Here is a 19,836-nt window from a genome sequence, read left to right as displayed (position 1 = left end):
TTGCTGCTCTAAAAAGCAGATGCCAACAGGGCAGGTGAAGACCAAGAGTCCCGGATCACCACAGGGGTGCTGGGGGGCCAGAAGGACCAGAGAACCATACAATGCCACCTAGATCTTCGGGGGAAGTGAACATCAAGCTATGGCACATTTCAAACAGACTCAGGGAACATGTCCCACACTTCTAGAGGGAGGCAGGGGAGCTGGACTGGTTCCTACCTTCCTGGGGTTGAAGTGTACCCAGGGGCACTTTTGCTTTCTTCCCTCTGGGCCCTGGCCCAGTTCCTGTCTCTACAGCTCTTGCTGCAGCCACTCCCAGAGGAACTGGCAGGGCTGCCCCAGTGCCTCCCTCTGGGGAGTCAGGCCACAATCAAAGCCACAGGCATCTCCCCACTAGGGAGCCCAAAACCTGAGTCCCCAAGGGGCAGCCCCTCCTCCATGGCTCAAGGGGAGATAATGGTCACACACAACATGAGATCACGGGGCTGGGCAGGGAGCATTTCTGCTGGTCTGGTCCTTCAGAGAGAAGAGGTTCTTAAAGATTATGAATGGGGAGCAAGGGAGATCTGTCCCTGGTGCTGGCCGTCCTGCAGGGGGTGGGGGCGCTGCTTCCTGCAGCAGGACTACACTGGGACTGCATTTCCCTCATGAAACCCAAGCCCTGCCCTTCACACTGAGTAGAAAATCTGCAGGTCTTAATGGCTCACCTCCAGGATTCCCTCCAAGTGGGGGGATGCTGGGTAAGGCAGCAGCTCCCTCGGGGGCAGCCATGCGATCCGGGGGACTCCAGGCAGCACCCCTAGGCTGCACTGAGCTGAGGGTACCCTGTGGCCACCTTGTCTGCAGCATCTCCAGCCCCTCCCGTGTGGCTGCAGTGACGCGAGTACCTGGCTGGCGCATCAGAGATGGACCGTCTGCATCCACTGAGTGGGGTAATCAATGAACCAAGGGGCTAGCCACCACCCCACCCCCCAGCCCCCTGTGATGGCAAGTGTCCTTGGGGAGGGCCTGGCTTTCCCCACTCATTTTGGGACATCCACAAGAAGAGAGCATAAAGAAACGCTGTCTCTTCTCGAAAAGGACCGAAGTCCTAACTGAGCCAAGGCAGGAAAACAGAGAGCTCCAGGGATGAGAAGAAAATAAGCAAGCCGCGATCACTCATTACTGCATCTCGCAGCCTGACTCAGCAGTCAGAGCAGCTGACACAGGAGGGAGCCGAGGTGGCCCAGCTCCAGGAATGGATGGAGCTGCTCCAAGCTTCCCGGGCAGAGGGGTGGCTTTTAACCGCTTACACCCCAGGATGGTAGGAGGAGGGAGGCCAGCATCCTGGTGTTCCCAGATACGCCATCTCAGAGATAGTCTGCCCATGTGAAGTGGCCACGCTGCCATCGTCTTGTGCTACCAAGCAGTCCCTGGACACTGGGCCCTCCCCCAAGTGTGGTTGGGGTCTCTTCCTCTCTGAAGACCGTCATGAATCCACCTGCTGGGTGGGGGGATTCCCCATGCAGCGACCGACCGGGCAGTGCGGCCTGCTTGGGGAGTGGGGGGTGCTGCCATCTCGATGGCTGATTTGAGTTTCTGCAGCAACATGGGGGTGGGAGGTAGGGGTTGGGGAGGTAAGGCTGGTCCTGGGCTGTGGTGATGGGAGCTACCCATTTCTGGCCAGCCCTGCACTGGGACATTCTGGCCATGAAGTCTAGCAAGACCCCCCTCCCTTGTGCTTAGCATCATGCCTGGCAGAGCTTCCGGCTGGCTGTCCACACTGATCCTGGGCTGACTGCACACACAGGGGGTGCAGGATCCCTGGACAGTAGCTCTTATCCTCTCACTTTAGATGTATTTCAACAGCGACCCTTAGAAGTTGGGGGGACAGATCCTGGTTCCAGTTGCAGAGGGGAATCAGGCTGAGAAGAAAGCTGGCCGAGCAGCATGCCTGACAGATCTGGGGCCCCTTAAAGTCTGTAGCACAAACCTGCCCCTGCCAGGGGGAGGCACAGGCTGGCATCCTGAGTGCCTTCCATCCACCCTTCATGGGACACGTGGCCCCATCTTACCTGCTCATCCTGTCACCTTCAGGTGAGCTCCCACACCCTCTCCAGGCTGCTGAGCCACTGCTGAGCCAAGACTGGGGGGGGGGGTCCACCTTCCAAGTACGGTAGCAGCTGTGGCTAGGGGAGACCCCATCCTCGAGAGTGCAAAGCCCCAGCTCTGGATATAACTGTGGGCCTTTGACATGACACTGTTTACCCCCACTCCGGCATCCTTGTGGACTCTCACCCCCAGCCCGCAACCCTTGAAGTGCAATCCTTGCCAAGGGGAAAATTAGCAGCAGACTAGAAAGAAAGTCACAGAACCCTCTGGAGGACTTTCTAGACGTCGAAGTATTAATCCCTGGGACCTGTGACTATGACCTTAGATGGTAAAAGGGTCTTTGCAGATGTAATTAAGGTAAGGACCCAGAGATGAGGTCACCTGGATTGGTGGAGTGGGGAGCCCTAAATCCAATGACAAGTGTCCTACGAAGAGAAGGGGCTGCTGACAAGGAAGGAAGGGGATGTGAAGGTGGAGGCGGATGACATGTCCACAAACCAGGGAGCACAGAGCATCGCCAGCAGTACCAGGAGCGCGGAGAGAGGCCTGAGCAGGCCGGAGCCTCTGAAGGGAGCCAGCTCTGCCCATACCTTGATTCCAGACGTCTAGCCTCCAGGGCTGGGAGAGGATCAATATGGCTGTTTCGAGCTACCCTGTTTATGGTGATTTGTTCGGGTAGCCCTGGGGAACTAACATACCCACCCAAACTTTTAAACCCTGCAGTGCCAGCAGGCTGTATGGGAGGCAGGGGAACAGCCTTCTCTCGGGGGAAGAACCCCTTTTGGGGGGGTCTCCAGCCCTGGCTTAGCTCCACACCTTGGTGGAGAGGGGGAGTCTGCAGGGATAGTTCTGTAGCTCTCCCTGCATTAGCATCTGTGAGCAGGCTCCTGGGGCTCTCCCTGCTCCCCCGGGAAGGTAAGAATAAATAACAAACGGTTTCAAAGAGGATTACGTCCCAGCACCACACGACCACACGACGGAGGCATGAAAGATTAATCTCTTGCCTGGGCAGCTCCACACCAGCAGTTTGAAAGCCAGCTCTACCCCACCACATCCATTAGAGGCTCTGAATGAAAAGCTGTGCACAAGACAGCCACCAGGCACTGCACCTTTGCAATCCTAACTAACAGAAAAATGTATTTTTAAATGAAAATACTCATTGCTTGAGAGGTTACGATGAAGCTACTCCACTGAGCTGTTGCTACTTCTGGGGTCCACGGTCTTCTGGGCAAACAACTGGGGTAATACAGACCCACAGCCCGGGACCCAGAAGTCCTACTTATAAATGTACCCTAAAGGCTCAAGAGAGCAAATGAACTTAGATGCACACACATCCCTACAGCTGCGAAGTCCCTAAGGAAATGATGTTTAAGTGGATGATGGGGAAAACTATAGGATATAACGTGGTTGCTCATAGTGACCATTGCTCCATTTGGGAAAGTGCTCATGAATGAGAAATGTGGAGGGCACCCATGTCTCTCCCAGCAGAAGGGAAAGCAGAGGTGAGTGGGGAGGGGTCCCTTTTCCCGACTGCACTACTCCTGCTTCAGATTCAACCCCCCTTTCTGGTGCAGAGGGACAGTGCGTACCGGGTAGGGAAAGGCTCCAGTGGCAACATGGGAATCCCACGGGGGGTTCTGTCAGCACTGCTCCTCACCAGTGTTTCCCCTTAGGAGGGATCCTGATGACCCAGGCCCAGGAGTGAGGCCAGGAGTGTGCATCTGCCCTGCTAATGAGGTTGGTCTGGGACATGGGATGGAGAGTCCTCTGAGGTCATGGTCTAGCTCTGTCCTCTCATTGCATGACCCGAGGGAAGGCAGAGTGTCCGTTCGCTTCCCCCACCCCTGTGAAGAGCAGAGGATCATATTACCTCATATTACCTAATCCTGGAGGATTAAGAGTAAATGCAGGCCAGGTTTAAGCAGGGGTCTGACAAAGAGCAGATCTGCTATGGGACAAATGACAGCTCTGGTACAAATAATGACAGTGACGGCAAGCATGGCTGCTATCATTCTCACCATTAACCCCATCATCATCACCATCATCACTGTTGTCATCATCATCTTCACCACAACCATCCCCACCCCCATCATCATCATCTTCACCACCACCACCACCATTCCCATCATCATCTTCACCACCACCACCACCATCCCCATCATCATCATCATCATCATCACATTATCACCACGACCACCGTCCCCATCATCATCATCACCACCATCCCCACCCTCATCATCATCACCATCAATACCACCACTACCACCATCATGGTCACCACCATCCCCATCACCACTGTCCCCTTCCCCATCAGCACCACCAGCATCCCCACCCCCATCATCATCATCACCGCCATCCCCATCATCACCACCAACATCCCACCCCCATCATCATCATCACCACCACCTCCATCCCCATTACCACTGTCCCCTTCCCCATCATCACCACCACCATCCCTATCATCACCGCCATCACCATGCCCACCCCCATCATCATCACCACCACCATGCCCATCACCACTGTCCCCTTCCCTATCTTCACCATCATCATCACCACCGTCACCGCCACCATCATCCCCACCGCCATCATCATCATCATCACCACCATCACCCCACCTCCATCACCACCAGTATCATCATCATCATCACCTTCCAGCATCACATGAAGTGCCTGCTCCTTCTCATAGTGGGGCAAAAGGCTTTCAGCTGTTCAGGCTTCCCCCTGGCGGCTCCCAGCTCCCCTACAAATACGCTCATGGGACCATGGCCTTCTCAGCCTGCCACCTGGGACCACTCAATCTGAATGTCCTTGGATGGTTTCTGCAGTTGGGAGGAGTTATCTCTGCATAATTAAGCAGCTTGGCTGTATAAACATGAGTGGCATCCTGGCTGCTAGGCACTGAACATGTGGTCTGTCCAGGAAGCCGAGGGGCTGTAGGACAGAGGCCGTCTGTTCAGAGGCCAGGCGGCTGGGAGGCTGTGCTGCTGGCCTGTGATGCCAGCCAAGGACCACAGTTGTTTCAGCATGCAGGCTGAGTCCCCACCTGCTGCCGCTTCTGGCTGGGTGCCAGGCCCCAGAGGCCATGGCTGCCCTGACCTCCCTGGGGCACTGCCTGTAGTTCAGGCTGTGCCAGGATCGGGCCCTGGATCTGCTGCTGGGGAAGACACTCTGGGGAGAACCCACTGGCAGGTAGCCAGCATGGGGGAGATGAAGTCAGGGAGTGTGCAGTGGGGGTGGCCTTCGTCTGCCCCAGGGAGACCGGGCTTGGTCCCATGGCTTCAGCTTAAGGACCCAAAGCTCACGAGGTGGTGAATGCGCTGCGGGTCAGCTCCTCCAAGCGGGGCCTCTGGAGGTTCCCAGGGGGAGGAGTGGGCAGAAGCGGAGCCCAAGGAGCAATCTTGGCCGAGGACACGACTTCATGCCTGAGCCGGGCCTCAAAAAGACCTGTGGACTCATCCGGACAGTGGCATTTACCTCTCTCTGCAGCTGAGCCTGGGGCATGGACGCTCTGAGGGAGTTGGGCGGCGAGGCTAGCCTCCGAGGCGTGCAGTGTGCTGGCTTCAAAGGACTGTGCACACTGAGGAGTCTCGGAGGCAGCTGGGGCCAGGCAAGTGCACTCGGGGTCCGGGGTGGGTGGGCAGGGTGACGCCCCTGGCCCTGTCCCTTGCACCAGCAAGTTCAGCAATACATACAGGGACACGAACATTTCCCTGGGGGACCAGGCACAGGCTGTCTGGCTCAGGAAGTGGGGAGGCCTGGGTTGAGGAGGCAAGAGTCCCCTCCACGATGGGTGTGCTCCTCCTCTAAAGACAATCCTATGCAGGGAGCAGGGTGCTTAGGGACCGTTGCCCAAGGTTTGGTTTCTGTCCCGAGGGTTCCCTGATCTGACCATTCTGAGTCAGGTGGCAGCCATGCAGTCTGCGGGCTGTGCTTCCACGCCCCTTCCCAGTTTGGTAGAGGGTGCCTCCAACTGGGTGAACAGGAGCTCCATGTGCCATTGCCTCCCGTGTGTGGCTTTCTGGGAGAGTCCGCTGTACTGGGTGGTTGCCGAGAGCCTGCTTCTGATGTGTGTGTGTCTGTGGGCTGAGCTGGGGGGGCTGGAGCGGTGATGAGGCAGACATGCCCCATCCTCACGGGTACCTGGTCTGGGAGGGACCAGACACCAGCAACAGTGAGGACTGTGGTGTGCAGGGAGACCTCCAGAATGCTGCAAGGGGGCTCAGGGAGCCCACACAGGCCGGCGGTCAAGCGCAGCACTGCGACCCCACCCAGCTCTGCCAACAAGTAGGGTTCCTCCCTGAGCCTCGGTTCCTTCTCTCTAAAATCAGGTCGCTGGGCTACAGGGCAGCAGAGTGAGGAAGAAGCCTGATGGGACCTTCTTGAGGCCCCTCGGCTGGAGAAGTGATGCCAAATGCAATAAAGCTCTGAATCAGTTAGATGCCTGCTCACCCGGGGGCTGCTTCAGAGAGCAGGGATTCCGCCTGGGCTGGGGTCAGGTGACCTCCCGTCCCCTTGAAGGGCTGGCAGAAGGGTCCTTTGGCCTGTGATGTCTTTGCTGGCAGAGCACTGGGTGAGAGCCTGGGGCTGCACCTGCTACCCCCTCTCCTACTGCTCACACAGGCTGCTCCCCAGGGACCCACATGGGCCTACCATGGGGCCCAGCCAGGCCCTCGGCACCCACACGGCCCGGCAGGTGGCTGGGCACCTCCAGCAGTTCCCTACTGGTTACCATGGTTACCAGGCTGCAGGAGGGTGGGGAGAAACCCTCTTTTCCTCAGCCCTTTCAGTGGCATACTGTGGGCTTTGCCAGAACCTTCCAACCTGGGTGAGGCAGGGAGCGAGGGCCCAGCCCAGCACACAGGCTCTGTGAGTGTGTGTGTTTGGGAAGGCGGTGTGGCTATGGCAGCTGGAGCAGCTCGGGGCTCCCTGAGGGATTCACAGGGCAGGGCTGGGGGGCTCGTGGGACCTGGTCGGCTTCCTTCTCCCCAAGCTGCATGACTGACCCAGCTCGGCCCCACAGAGGAGGCAGGAGACATCTTCTAAAGATGAACAGTCCCAGAGTCCTTCCCCGAGGTGACCCCAGTACCCCTCGCTGTCTCTGCACTTGCTGCACGCAGCTCTCCCTGCCCAGAACGCTGCCCGGCCCCATCTCCCCGACACTCACAGTAGCCCTGCCGGCTTCAGGCCAGGCTGCAGCCTCTCCTCTTTCCCTGACCACGCAGGATGCACACGCGGGTGGCACCTGCCTGGCCTGCAGACACTGCCGTTGTGGCCCAAGTGGTACCTCCACGTTCTGGACCCCACGGCTTCCCCCCACTGACTGCGACCTCATCTGCACCTCTCTGGAGCAGTGAAGGAATGGCTGAGTCCTTAGCACAGGCCTCACCTGCACAAAGCCAGGGCTGAGGGCACGAGGCTCCTACCTGCAGCCACAGACCCTCGGGCTGCAACATGACTCGTCTTATCCGAACAAATCCTTTTGTTAGAACAGTGGGTCCACATCCCACGGGAGATGGTCTGCATGCCCTGGGGGCCTCTCCTACACACATCTTTCAGGATAAAGGAAAAGCATAGCGAGGCAGCATCCCTGGCCGGTCCCCAGACACCCCTGGCTCCTCTTTTTCAACCTGCAGGAGTAAACAGGGAAGTCAGTGTGTGCCTGTGGCCCTGTAGAAAGGTAGTGATTTTTGGTTGGGGTTTGCAACTCCTTTTCTGGGCATCGTATGTCCTTTGCAGGAGCAAAGGGACAGAGATGGCTCCGGGCCTCCTGTCCCTGACACCTGAACACCTCCTGGCCAGGGCGACTAAAAATACCTTCTCATTGAGAGGGAAAGGCAATACCTCCTGGCGGGAGGAGGGGGTGGAGAGGAAGCCATGAGCTGAGGGGGGAGAGAGGCCATGGAGATGGGGGAGGGGAGATGCCACAGGCTAAGCCCGGAGTGGCAGAGCCGGCGCCTCTGGGGAGCTCCAGCTTCCTGCACACCCGCTCACACAAGCGCCTGGACCATCAGCATCTCGCAGCCAAAGCTCATTCCAAGAGGACCCAGACACTAGTAACAACAGCATCTTGCCACGCTTGTCAAGACAACAGCACGAGTTGAATTTTGAAGACGACAAAAGTGTAGCAGGTCATTCCAGTAACACGTGGGCCTCCTCTGTTGCTGAGAATTGAGGAAATCCCAGCGAAGCCCTTCTCATCGGGGCCTGTGATGATCAAAGCTTCCTTGTGCGCTGCCTTAAGGAGAAGCGAAAGCGGGAAGTTCACCAGTAAACAGAATGAGCTGGGAAGTGTTTCTCAGAGTGGGGTTCCCCGAAATCCCGGACCAGTGCTGGCAGAAGACGGAGCTCGCTGAGCCGCTCCGGACCCTTGGGAGACTGCTTTCAGGCACCAGTCCCTGTGGTTCTGGGCGGGTGTGCCCACGGCTCAGGACGGCCTGGCATGTCTGGGGCCCCAGAGCCTCCATGCTCCCTGCTCTGTAGGCAGAGCTGCCAGCGAAGGTGGGGCATCAGAATCCACCCTCCCCCGTTTGTGCCTTCTAGTTATTTCTAACTCGCCTCCATCTAGAAGGGGTGGGGGGGCACTACTTCCAGACAGCCCTGCCACCACAGAGCGTTCAGGATACCAAGGGCCCCAGGCAGAATTCTAGATCCTTCTGCCCTTGGCTGCACGTGACAGCTTGTGGACATCAGGGCTGGAGTTTGCTCTGAAAGATCACACGGCTGCCAAAGGAGGGAACAGGAAGACATGCTGTGGTGAAGGGGGGGTGTGCTCAGAGGGTGGCTTGGCAGCCCCCCCAGGGCCCGTGGGCTGCTGCGTGGGTATGCAGGTGTGCAGCGGCCTGGCCCTCCAGGAGGCTGAGGTGAGGGAGGACAGGGCAAGGCGTGTCCCCCCAGTCACCCGGAGGCTCTTCTCTACAGACAAATGGCCACAGGACCGCCCTCCCCACCCTCCACAAAGGCAGCCAGCTGGGCTCTCCCAGGCTGTTCCCCAAGAACAGGCAGCCCATTCTGAGGAGTCCTGAGAAGGATCATAAAGTCACTCAAAAGGCGACCAGAGTCACTGCGCGAGCTTTCTGGGGAGCCACTTGGGCTCCAGGTAGGGCGATCGTCTGGGGTCAGCTGGTGACGAAGTGGCGGGTGAGGGGGTAGATGACACTGACTGGGCATCCCCGAGGAGCCAGGGATTGTCCCTATACTTGGACTCACATGGTCTCGTTTTGCCAATCCAGAAACAGGGAGGCTCAAGAATGAAGCCAGGTGGCTGGCAAGGTGAGAGCCAGAGACTGAGGGAGACGCAGAGTGAACTCCCCACCACGGTCCATGGGCCAGACTGGTGACACAGAGCCCTGTGGAAAGACCTGGTGTTGAGGGGACCCGAGGAGCTGCTCATTTACCGTGGAAACTGGCCCAGAGATGACCCGTTTGCTGGTTTGTCTTGAACTCTGGGCAAGAATTTGAGAAAAAAGGCGTGCCTGGCTTTCAGCCTCCAGTAGCACTACAGACCTCAGCTGCCCAGCAGTCAGGGCCCAAGACGTCCACGGGGGAGATGCCCTGAGTCTGCAGCATGGGGGCCAAGCTGAGGGAGACAGGTCCCCTCTCTGCTTCTTCTCTTGCCCCAATCCTACTTTCTCTGTACCCCGCAAGGCATGAGAGCCGAAGCTGCATGTGCCTGTGATGGTGTGAGAGAGAAGTGGGCTGCCTGCAAGGAGGAAGGTCAAGGAAGGCAGGTGCCAGGGATGTGGGCCAGTGTTGCAGGGCTCGGCTCTGCTATGGGATACACACACACCCACACACACGCCTGAGGTCTCCAGGGTTAAGTACGTGGCCATCTGGCAGAGCATGGAAGGCCTCCTGAGACCCCGTCCTGCAGGTCTATGAGTTAGAAAGTCAGGTGTGTGGTCATGGGGCCTCCTCAGGCTGGGGGGCTCTGGGCCCAGAGCTCATCCGGGGTATAGAGGGACAGAAAGGCCAGCCCTCAGCTGAGCCCCACAGGAAGCAGCAAAGAGTAAGAAGACACAGCAGGTGCTCGCACCCACCTGGCAGGGAGGCTCTCCTACCTGCCAAGGGCAGGCTGAATGGAAAGCCCTGAGCTACCCCACAGCATGACCAGGGGGGTCAAGTGCTCACCTGGCCCAGTGTGTGCTCTCTCCTGGGGAGGCCCTGTTCTCTTTCCTTCCTCTGAAGAGGCTGAGCCAAGAGAGTACTGCCAAGGACCACCTCTCCTCACAGAGTTGCCTCCGAGAAAGGGAGGGCACGGAGTGAGGAGAGAGCTGAGTGTGTTGGGCTTCCCTTCATGAAAAAGTTGGATTTCCATGTCCCTTGGGAGCTGGGATTGAACCCTGACCCTCCTGTGCATCTGAGACTCATCTGTGAGTGTGTGTGTGTGTGATTTCTGGAGCTTGCTGGGACAGGGAGGCGGTACCTGTCTCAGAGTCCTGGCACAGTAGGAACAGAATCAAGGTGTCCTTAGGAGCTAGGGAGGCTGGATCAGTCTCTCCACCACTCTGTGTCTCAGTTTCCCCATTCAGGCTACCCAGCCCGCTCTGCAGGGTTATTTACAAGGACCCATCATGGAGCAAGGTTTAAAGTGCAGGCCCAGCATGACCTGAGTCTCTTCTCCCCTTTCATCTGGCCCAGTGCCTTGGCCCCCTGCCATCTCTTTGATGACATCTCTGGAAGCATGGCGCCCTTGCTCTGGGGACCTACCAGGCTGGGCAGGATGGTATCACCAGAATTCTCTGTGCTTGATGATATTCTCCCACTCCCAACAGCTCCCCAGTGATTTAGACACACCCCAGGGCACTGTTTTCCTACATGCATGTCAGCAACGTCTCCAGAGTGGCCTTCCCAAAGGGCAGCCAAACCCGATGGTTGGGCACATCCACAGGGTGCTGGCATCCTCCAACTGAGAGAGTCAAAGAAGTGACCTGAACTGCCATTAGTGGGATGCAAAGGGTCTATCTGGGTTCCGCCCCTGCCCCTGAGTGACCTTGAAGAAGTCTTTGCCTCTGGGCTTCCGTGGACTCCTTTGTAGGGGGAAGACCACCAAGACCTTTTGCCTCCATGAGGCAAGATCTCCTGGCTGCTGGGAGAGGGGATGGAGGGAGGCACCGTGTCTCTGGCCCTAGACACCATCAGACATGGTCTTTCCCAAATGCTGCCTGCAGCTGCCACTGTCCGACCCTGTCATCCAGGGACTCCAGGAAACCACTCTTGCTCTGGGACCTTTGCTGACATGAAGGTCACCGAGACTTCTGTCAAGGACTAAATATGTGCTGTTTTCAGCCAGAGTCCCCGGAAACGAAACATGTTACACAGGTTCTAGCAATGAGGAGGCCTTCCTTTGCCACACGCTGTGCTGTCCAGTTGCCATGGGCCCAGTACCAACAAACAGGAGAGTCTGGAGGGGGCCCCCTCCCTCTGAGCCCCTACCGGAAACTGCCAAATCAAAACTTGTGCCACTCACTTCCTCCTGAATCATTTGAGGTTTAGAAGATCATAGAAAAAATAAAGGAAAGAAAGAAAGCCAGCCCCACAGGGTGAGGCTTCTCAAGCTGTCCCATCCACAGCACTCACTCGCCCCTCAGACCTCCCAGTGCCCACGGCCGGCTGTGACCCTTACAAGGCAAGAAGTGGTGTCCCATCTTTCCACACTTGCAGTGTGCAATTGTTTGGGGCCCATTTCTTCCCATCCAGGCTCCACATCTAGACCCCAAAGGGTTTTCAGCACAACACCTGGGTTTCACACTTTTCATGACCCCCAACCCCCACAGCCTGGCTCAGTTCCGGGGGGTGCTGAGCAGTGCCTGCAGTGTCTGGCAACTGGCAGGGTAGAGAGAAACAAAAGCATCTGGACCCAGTTCTATACGGGATGCCTCCCCCAGGTTGCTTTCCAGGCAGGAAGGTGCGGTAGCCCAAACACCATCAGTGCCATTGAGGCTAGGTGTGGACCTGGATTGTTCTAAAGGACACAACCTAGGGAGCCAATGCCTTCCGGGCCCCCGCTGAGACAGCACATGGGCAGGAGCCCAGGGACCACACAGGAGCCTGGCTCTGCAGGTGGATGCTTTTCCAAGCAACAATCAGGAGGGCAGATGGGACTCCCCACACACAGGTCCCCAAACCCTGCAATGTGTTAGCAGAGTGGGAGCTTGCTCTTGGTACTGGAAGGGGGATGGCGTTTTTTGAGGGGGAGGAGAAGTTGCAGAGAAAGAAGAAATCCTGAAACGACAGAGTGGGACAGCTGTGGCTTGAACTTGGTGTTCTTACTCCTCGGATGTAGATGTATTAATTTCCATAAATGCTAATAGACCACTTCCCCAAGAGCTATTACTTATGTCATCTCCCCTTGGATGCGGATCAACACAGGGCAAATGAAAGGGAGAGAAGGCAGCCCCCACTGGCCAGTCCCCTGCTCCCCATCCCTGTCCCCACCAGGCAACTCAGTTCTGTTTCCTAAGGTGGCTACGGTAACCAACTGCGGGGTCAAGACCCCCAGCCTTCAGCCCCACAGCCGAGTCCTCTCATGCCAGGAAGCAAAGAAAGTTACCAACCCCAAAAATGCTGAATCACAAAGTGAGGTTGAGGAGGAAAGTGGGGGTGGGGTGTGGAGGGTGATGGTGGCCAGGAAGGGAGGCAGGAAAGGATGCTGAGGGGCTTCCCACCTGGAGCCCCCCAGGACGCTCTAGGCAAAGCACAGCCCCCTGCGGGATTCCCCGGGACAAAATGCCAGGAGGAGCAGAGCCAGGGTGCGCCTGGGTGGGAGGGTGGCAAGGTGGGCAGGTACATGGGCAGCTGCCACTGCAGCAGGAAGCAGTGCAGCTGCTGGGTCTCTGCGTCCTGCGGGAGCAGCAGCAGGTAGGGAGGCAGGAGAGAAGAGAAGCTGAAGATGGGGAAGGGGCGCAAGGACGGGGTTGCGTGGGGTTGGGTGTGTAGGTAGCCAGAGGAACTGATGCACGAAGGAATAAGTGCCAAGGTCCTGGAGACCAGCAAGGTGGAGGGAGAGCGTCCACAGGAACAGATGTAGGGGCTGGGAGCAGAATGGAGGGGAGGATGGGGACATGGAACAGGAGCGAGAGGCAGGGTGAGCCTTCAGCAGCAACAAGGAGGCGAGATGGGGAAGTCCGTGACCAGGCGCGCTCGGATGGGGCTGCGCAGAGGCCGGGAGAGGGGATGGGAAGGGGGAAGGGGCAAGGGGAGGCGAGGCTGCGGGAAGGGGAGGTGGCAGAGATGGGGAAGAATGCACGGCGACGAGGGGAGGGATGAAGTTTGGGGCAGGGGTCGGGGATGGGAGCTAAAAGGTCGGGCGGGATGGGGGAAGGGAGATGATGGAGAAGGAGGTGAGCCGGCTGGAGAGGAGGTGAGGACGGAGGCGGGCGCGGGGACGCGCTGTGGAAGAGGAGATGGAGAATCAGCGCGGGCCTCGCGGATGCCCGCCACCGCTCTCTCGGCGCACGGCGGTGGACAGCGCGGCCCGCCGGGGTCCCCTCTCACTTACCTGGGGGGGCTCCAGCTCCGAATCCTGTGCCCCGCTCCGGATCTTCCTTCCCGCCCTGCCCTGGCGACTTTAGCGCCCCCGAATCCCGCTCGCTCGGCCAGGTTCCGCCTGCAGCATCTTCACCTCGTGGGACGCCGGAGGCCACGCCTCTACTAGCTCTTCACTGGTTGGCCTTCACGCCAGTCATATTCCAATTGGCTGAGGGGTCGCCAGCCATGCAAATCAGGACGGGCCCGCCGGCGCGCCGATTGGCTGGCGCTACGGGAGCTGCGCCTCGGGGCTTTGGCTCGGATTGGTCTCGCGGCCCTGCCAACGACGCTGACGCGGGGCGGGTTCCCGGCCCGGGCGCGCGGCGCGCCGCCTGCCGAGGCTCCTCCCGCGGTGGCGGCCGACCGGGAGACCCTCGGCCGGTGCTCAGCCAGCTACACTTGCGGCTCCGGCGGGCACCGGCAGGCCCGCGGGGCTCTGGGCGCGTCTTGGGTGCACGTCCTCGACGGCGTGAGCCTCGGTGGCCGGGGTCCGGCCGCGGCGCGCCCGTCTCCTAGGTAACGCTGTCTGCGGCGGGCGGAACCACTTCGGCTGGCGCCGCGGGGGAGATTGGACGCGGCCTGCAGCGCAGGGGGCGGACGAGCGGGCCAGGGGCCTCCCGGGCCGGGGGTGGGAGTGCTCCGAGCGGCTCTCCGCGCGGACCGGGTGCCCGCGTCATTCGCATCCCGCCACCGTCTTGACGCTCGGCGCGGCCCGGGGTTCCCGTGGGCGTCGGGGGTCCTTGGGGCCCAGCCTGCGCCCTCTGCTCTTGACCCTGCGCCCCTCTGCTGCCGCTGGGCTTCAGACGAGCGCGGCGCGGACGGCCTGGCCTTTGCTGAGACCCTGACGTTGGCTCTCCGCACTCGGCGTCCCGCAGCCCTTCCCCGGCCGGACCCCAGTGGGGGACCCCAGTGCCTGCGCCTCCTCATCTCCGGCCGGGGGCCTGTCCCCTGCTGGCGCTTCCCCGAGCCGCCGCCCAGTGGAGATTGCAGGAGGTTCTGTCCGCCCTGCCGGTTCTGTCTGCCTTTGGCCGCTCGCGGAGCCGCTCCCGCCTTCCCTTTCGCTGTTCATCTCGCTGCCTTCCTGACCGGCTCCCTTCCCGCAGCCCGAATGCTTGCTGTCCTAAGCCTTCCTTGGAACTCAGAGGCCCCACCTGTGCGCGTCTCCAGGGCCTGTCTCCATAGAAGACTGCTGCGTTCTCGGACCCACTACTGTCTTCAGTATTGCTGTGTCCTTTGACTGTGGATAGTGAGCTCCACTTCCAACCAGTCTCCGTCCCAGCTCACTGCACGCTCCACACCTCTTCTGTCGTTTTCATAGATCACGCCATGGCTTCGTTGTGTGCTAACTTATATCCTGTCTTTCTGCCTCACACCAGATACATTCCATGAGGGCAAGGAGATTGTCTGCTGTGTTCAGGACGGTTTTTCCAGTACCTGGCACCTGGTACGTATGCAAGGAGGATTACTTGAGTGAGGGAGTTCTAGGCAGGGCTTGATTAGACCTCCACTTACTCCCGAAAAAGCTTCCCAAAGCTTTTCAGTCTTAGGCATCCCAGATCTTATTGACTGCTTGGAAGGACCCTTCCCCCTGCCCGCACATCTCCTGCCTCATGGCTCCTGCCCCCCTCTTTCTCTGGGGAACCACGGTTGGTGAGATTTCATCCTGGCTTACCTCTTAAGCGCTGTAGTTCCCTGTCCTCTCCTGCCCGCCCCACCCCCCCAAAGGAGACTGAATTAGGCTTGTCTCCCATGTGCTGCTCACACTCAGCTCCCTTATCTTTCCCCCACTGGACTTTTAGCTTCTTAAAGACCTGGTATTTGGCAGTCTCCATCATTGTATGCACTGGAACAGAAGAGGAGTGCAGAGCAGAGCCCTCTGGGAGACCTCACAGTCCCCTCCTCCTGTAGGTGGGACATAGACACAGGGAGGGCAAGAGACTCCCCTGAAGTCTGAGGACAGCGAGGGTTAGCCTGGGCTCCTCAGAGCCCGTGTTATACTGTAGGCTCTGGGGCCTCCTCTTCTGGCTTTGATTGTAATGGCTTTGAGGCTGGTCATGACCAGCCGTGTGACTTTGACCTGGCCGTTTAACTCGAGTCTCACTGTCCTTGTCTGTGATACTTATCTACACAGTTGTTGGAATAATATACATGAAAAGGTTTGTGAGTGCCCGGCTCACAGTAGGCACTCAGTGAAAGCTGGTGCAGTTTCTTGTGTTGTTTCTCCCTTGGAGAGCTCTTTCTGTGGGCTCAAAGCATGGAGCCCTCCCTGTTTTCTCTTTAGTGTTCATCTAGTCCCGAAGGTCCTTCTGTCCTCCCTCCATAGCATTCTTAAGTCTTCCACAGTGTAATTTAGTTATTTACTTAAACATTAAAAGATTTTCACTGAGGACCTAGCCCTGACCTCACTGAGCTAAGTCTTGCAGGACAACAGAAATGTGGAGCCTGAGGAAGCATGATGACCTTCTGTGACAGGATCCCTTGTGGGGGAGCAACTGGTGGGGGATGGGGGTGCTCACCCTGAGGAAGGGGCATTTGATCTAATTCCTGGAGGATGAGTGGGAATTTTCTGGTGGGGGGGGCGTGTGTGTGCCGAGGGGGAACCGAGAGGGCATGGTGTCCAGGAGGAATTGTAGCAGGGGCAGAGTGGGTGCAGAGTGGCCGTAGAGGGTTAGAAGGGTCAGGTGGCAGTCACGTGGGAAGGGAAGGGAGGGAAAGAGCTCTGTGTCCACCTGGTCTCCCACCCCCGGGAGCCTGTGTCTCAGGTGCACTCTCCCTCCATCACCCACTCAGACTGTTGCCGCCCGCCTCCACCTGCCTGGCTGTCTGTTTCTGTTGGGTGGCTGTCCCTTTCAGAAAGGATGTCTTTCCTCCCAGTGTGCGTCCTACTGGTCCAGCCTGGGGCAAGCCTGTGGATATGTTTCCTCTGCTAGATGGACTAGACTGGAAGTATTCTTTAGCATCTGCTGGCCAAGTGTGGTAGCCAGGGGGAGGGGAGGGAGGTGCTCGGTCAGGAAGCAGGGGCAAGTGGCCAAGTCTGGAACAGCCCACAAAGGAGATATGGTCCTCGTGCTGGAGAGACACCACGGGCAGCATGCAGAGGTCCCTTCCAGAGGTGACACTTTGCAACATTGCTCCCGACGCATGAAGGACTTCCTACACGGGAAGTTTCAGTCCTTAATGGCACTCACTTTGTATGAATCAACGTCCCCATTTTATAATGAAAGCCAACAGGAAAACAACATTTCTCTTAAAAAAATGCTTGGGAGTCAACTTTATTGAAACTCCAGCTTGATGTTTATTGAGTTCTGATGGTGAGCCAGGTACTAAGGACACAGGAAAACAGATCCCCTTATGCAAGTGCTTGGCCAGTGGGCAGGTCTGTACAGGACAGGTGGTAAGTGCTGTGACCACGGGAAGCACAGGGGCCATGTGGGCCCAGCAGCTGACCCCTGGAGCCTCCAAGACGCTCTCCTGGTCAAGTGGCCCTCCTGCTGGGTGTCAGGCCTCTGCTGCTTACAAGTGGTAGACAGCTGGGTGAGTGTCCTGTGGCCCCTCCCTCCTTCACGTCTCTGTCTGCTGTGTGGTCACCTAACCTTTTCTCTGGCCCTCTTGCCTCCTTCTTATAAAGACCCTTGTGACTACATCAGTCCCATCTATGTAATTCAGGGTACTTTCCCCCACCTTAAGGTCCTTCACTTAACCATGCTCCCAGAGTCCCTTTTGCCACGTGAGGTCGCACATTCACAGGTTCTGGGGATTAGGACAGGGACATCTTTGGGGACCATTATTTAGCCACCACAGAAAGCCTCCAAGGGCTTTTCTTGGCTCCTGCAACTCCACTCCAATGGGAATGGGGGCTGTTGTCCATCAGGCTGTCTCCACCTCGAGGTCTAGGTTCTGTTGGCAGGACTCCCCACCCCAATCTCCACCGGTCTGCCCTTGGCTGTCTTTGACCTCCGGCTCTCCCTGGAGTGGCAGGGTAGCCCTTGGGGCTTCAGGCTGGCCTGGGCAGCTCCTGCCCTCCCAGCAGAGACAGTGTCTCCCGAGGGAACTGTGGCTGGAGTCCTGGGGAAGACGATGATTGGCACAGTGTGGGTCACATGTTTATCTTTGAGCCCATCACTAAAGTGCTCTGCCCAAAATTGTGGCCAGCCTTCCCACACGTGGGATTGGGAGGGTCATTCCTTAAAACAAGGGATATTGAGCAGACAAAAGTAACTCGGAACAAAAGGCGCGCTGCACGTGTGCCTCAGTGCTTACGCGGTGACAGTCCAGATTTGGACGCTGCAGCGTGTGCCTGCCTGCAGGGGCTGTGGGGTGTGGGGGCACTCCAGTTAGGGGCAGGGCTCTGTGCCTCTGCCCTCTGGGTGTGGGGGAGCTTTCCAGGCCAATCATGCCCACCCTGTAGGGGCTCCCTCCACTCCCCACACAGCCTGCAAGGGTGGGGGGTGGCCTGGCTACTCAAAGCCCTCATCTTTTGGGTCCTGTTAGAATTGACTTTCTCAGACTTTGTGGTCTCGTACCCCTTTACACTTTAAAAAAATTGTTGAGGACTCCAGAGACTTTCTGTTTACTTTAATTATATCTACCAGTGTTGACTGTATTGGAAATGAAAAATGGACAAATGTTGACAATGTTATTGCTCACGTAGAGATAACAATAGACCTGTTACATGTTAGCATAAAATGTATTTTTTAGGAAAACCAACTGTTTTCCAGAACAAAAAAATTAGCAGGAAGAGGGTGGTTTTGCATTTTTGCAAGTTACTGTAGTATCTGGCATAGTAGACAGCTGGGTCTCATAGGATTTTTGTTTTGTTTTGTTTTGTTTTGTTTTAAAGATTTATTTATTTGAGAGAGAGATAGTGAGCGATGTGGCAGGGGGAAGAGTGAGAGGGAAAGAGAGAGAATCTCAAGCAGACTCCTGATGATTGTGGAGCCTGACTTGAGGCTCGATCCCATGACCCCGAGATCATGACCTGAGCTGAAACCAAGAGTCGGATGCTCAACCAACTGAGCCACCCGGGCGCCACTCACTAGGCTTCTGTTTTTAACCTGTTGAGAAAGTTGTTTTGGTTGAAGTATTTGAAAGAAACTTGGCCTCACCCATCGAGGAGAGGGGTGTCCTAGGTAATTGTGGACGTTCTTCTCTGGTGCTTCCCCCAAACTCCACAAGTGGTAGTTTCTTAGAAGTTTGTTGCAATGTGGAGTTCGGCACCCTGCCAGTGAGCTTCTCATGCTCTGCTATGTTCAAGTCCTTTGGTCTGCCCTGCACTTTGGATGGATCTTTCACTCATGCAGGCTTTATGTCGTGATGCATTGCTCACCTGGAAAATACTGCTCCTAAGTTCGCTGATCTTCCAAATAGCGCATGTTTAATCCTACAGTTTCTAAAGATGACTTTCGTCGCCGTCACCATCCATCTCATCAGGAACGTCTTTAAGGAGGAGGAAGCTGTCAGGTTCATGGTAGAGGATACAGACTTTCCCAATTCTGATTTTTGCCTGAAACCCCAATTATTAATCCCAGTTTTCCTTGAAGTGACAGACTCATTTAGTTCACATTTGAGAGACTGTCTGCAAAGTGCCTGAGTTTGAGTAAGCACGGTCTGTCTCCCAGCAGCTCTTCTAGTAAAGACGGTCTGGCGAATGACAGGAGCAGCTGGTCCTGTGGGTGCCGCGGAGGCTGTCACCAGGCTCACCCTGAGGTGGCCAGCACCCTTCATTTTGCAGCCACAGTACGTGCTGTGTATTTCCCTTCTCATCACAGAGTGTTAAAAATGCCTGTACTCAAGGGTCCAGATGTAATAAAATTCTTAGTTTCCACAGCTTCACCGAGGATATTCCTAAGTGAAACTGCCGTGCCTTTTGCTGTGAGTGAAGGACGCCCCATGGCCCGAGGGCTTGGGGTGGTTTCCTTGGGGCTCACGGAGGCCCCGGCCGCTACACCCACGCTTGCCTTCGCTCCGTCAGTGCAAATGTCCATCTGAATATTATGAAAATAGCTTTGACCTTGTGGAGCCCTTGACAACCCCAGGCAACCACAGGGTCTGGGGACCCCATTTAAAGAACTGCTGTCTTGGGAGACAAAATCCACTGCCCTATCTTGCGTGTCATTTTAGTGTACAGAATTCAGCCTCTTATCAAAGCTGAGAGCTTAAGATTCAGTGTCAGCTGAAAAGAGGCTAGAAAATAGAGAAGGTTCAGATCTCTGGCTGGAAGGC

The 19,836-nt window shown here is 57.2% G+C and overlaps 1 protein-coding gene and 1 long non-coding RNA gene across 7 annotated transcripts in view; one reads left to right on the top strand and one right to left on the bottom strand.

Annotated features, from left to right (window-relative positions):
* The window catches only part of KCNAB2 (potassium voltage-gated channel subfamily A regulatory beta subunit 2), an 87,159-nt gene extending 73,431 nt beyond the window's left edge, over positions 1-13,728 (bottom strand). For 3 of the 6 annotated variants that reach the window (XM_034671123.1, XM_034671128.1, XM_034671129.1), the window contains exon 1: positions 13,586-13,728. The gene's annotated coding sequence lies outside the window, so the exon portion shown is untranslated. The remainder of the gene's footprint in view (positions 1-13,585) is intronic. The other 3 variants (XM_034671130.1, XM_034671125.1, XM_034671131.1) reach the window with 3 other exon arrangements.
* A 139-nt stretch (positions 13,729-13,867) lies between these two features.
* LOC117804342 overlaps positions 13,868-19,836 on the top strand; it is a 22,988-nt gene continuing 17,019 nt past the window's right edge. Inside the window, exons 1-2 of the long non-coding RNA XR_004628683.1 lie at positions 13,868-14,130; positions 14,991-15,058. This is a non-coding gene — a long non-coding RNA (uncharacterized LOC117804342). The remainder of the gene's footprint in view (positions 14,131-14,990; positions 15,059-19,836) is intronic.

The sequence above is a fragment of the Ailuropoda melanoleuca genome, chromosome 11, assembly GCF_002007445.2.
Source record: "Ailuropoda melanoleuca isolate Jingjing chromosome 11, ASM200744v2, whole genome shotgun sequence".
Taxonomy (NCBI): domain Eukaryota; kingdom Metazoa; phylum Chordata; class Mammalia; order Carnivora; family Ursidae; genus Ailuropoda; species Ailuropoda melanoleuca.
Note: the sequence above shows the minus strand (reverse complement) of the source record. Positions and strands in the feature narration are given on the sequence as shown.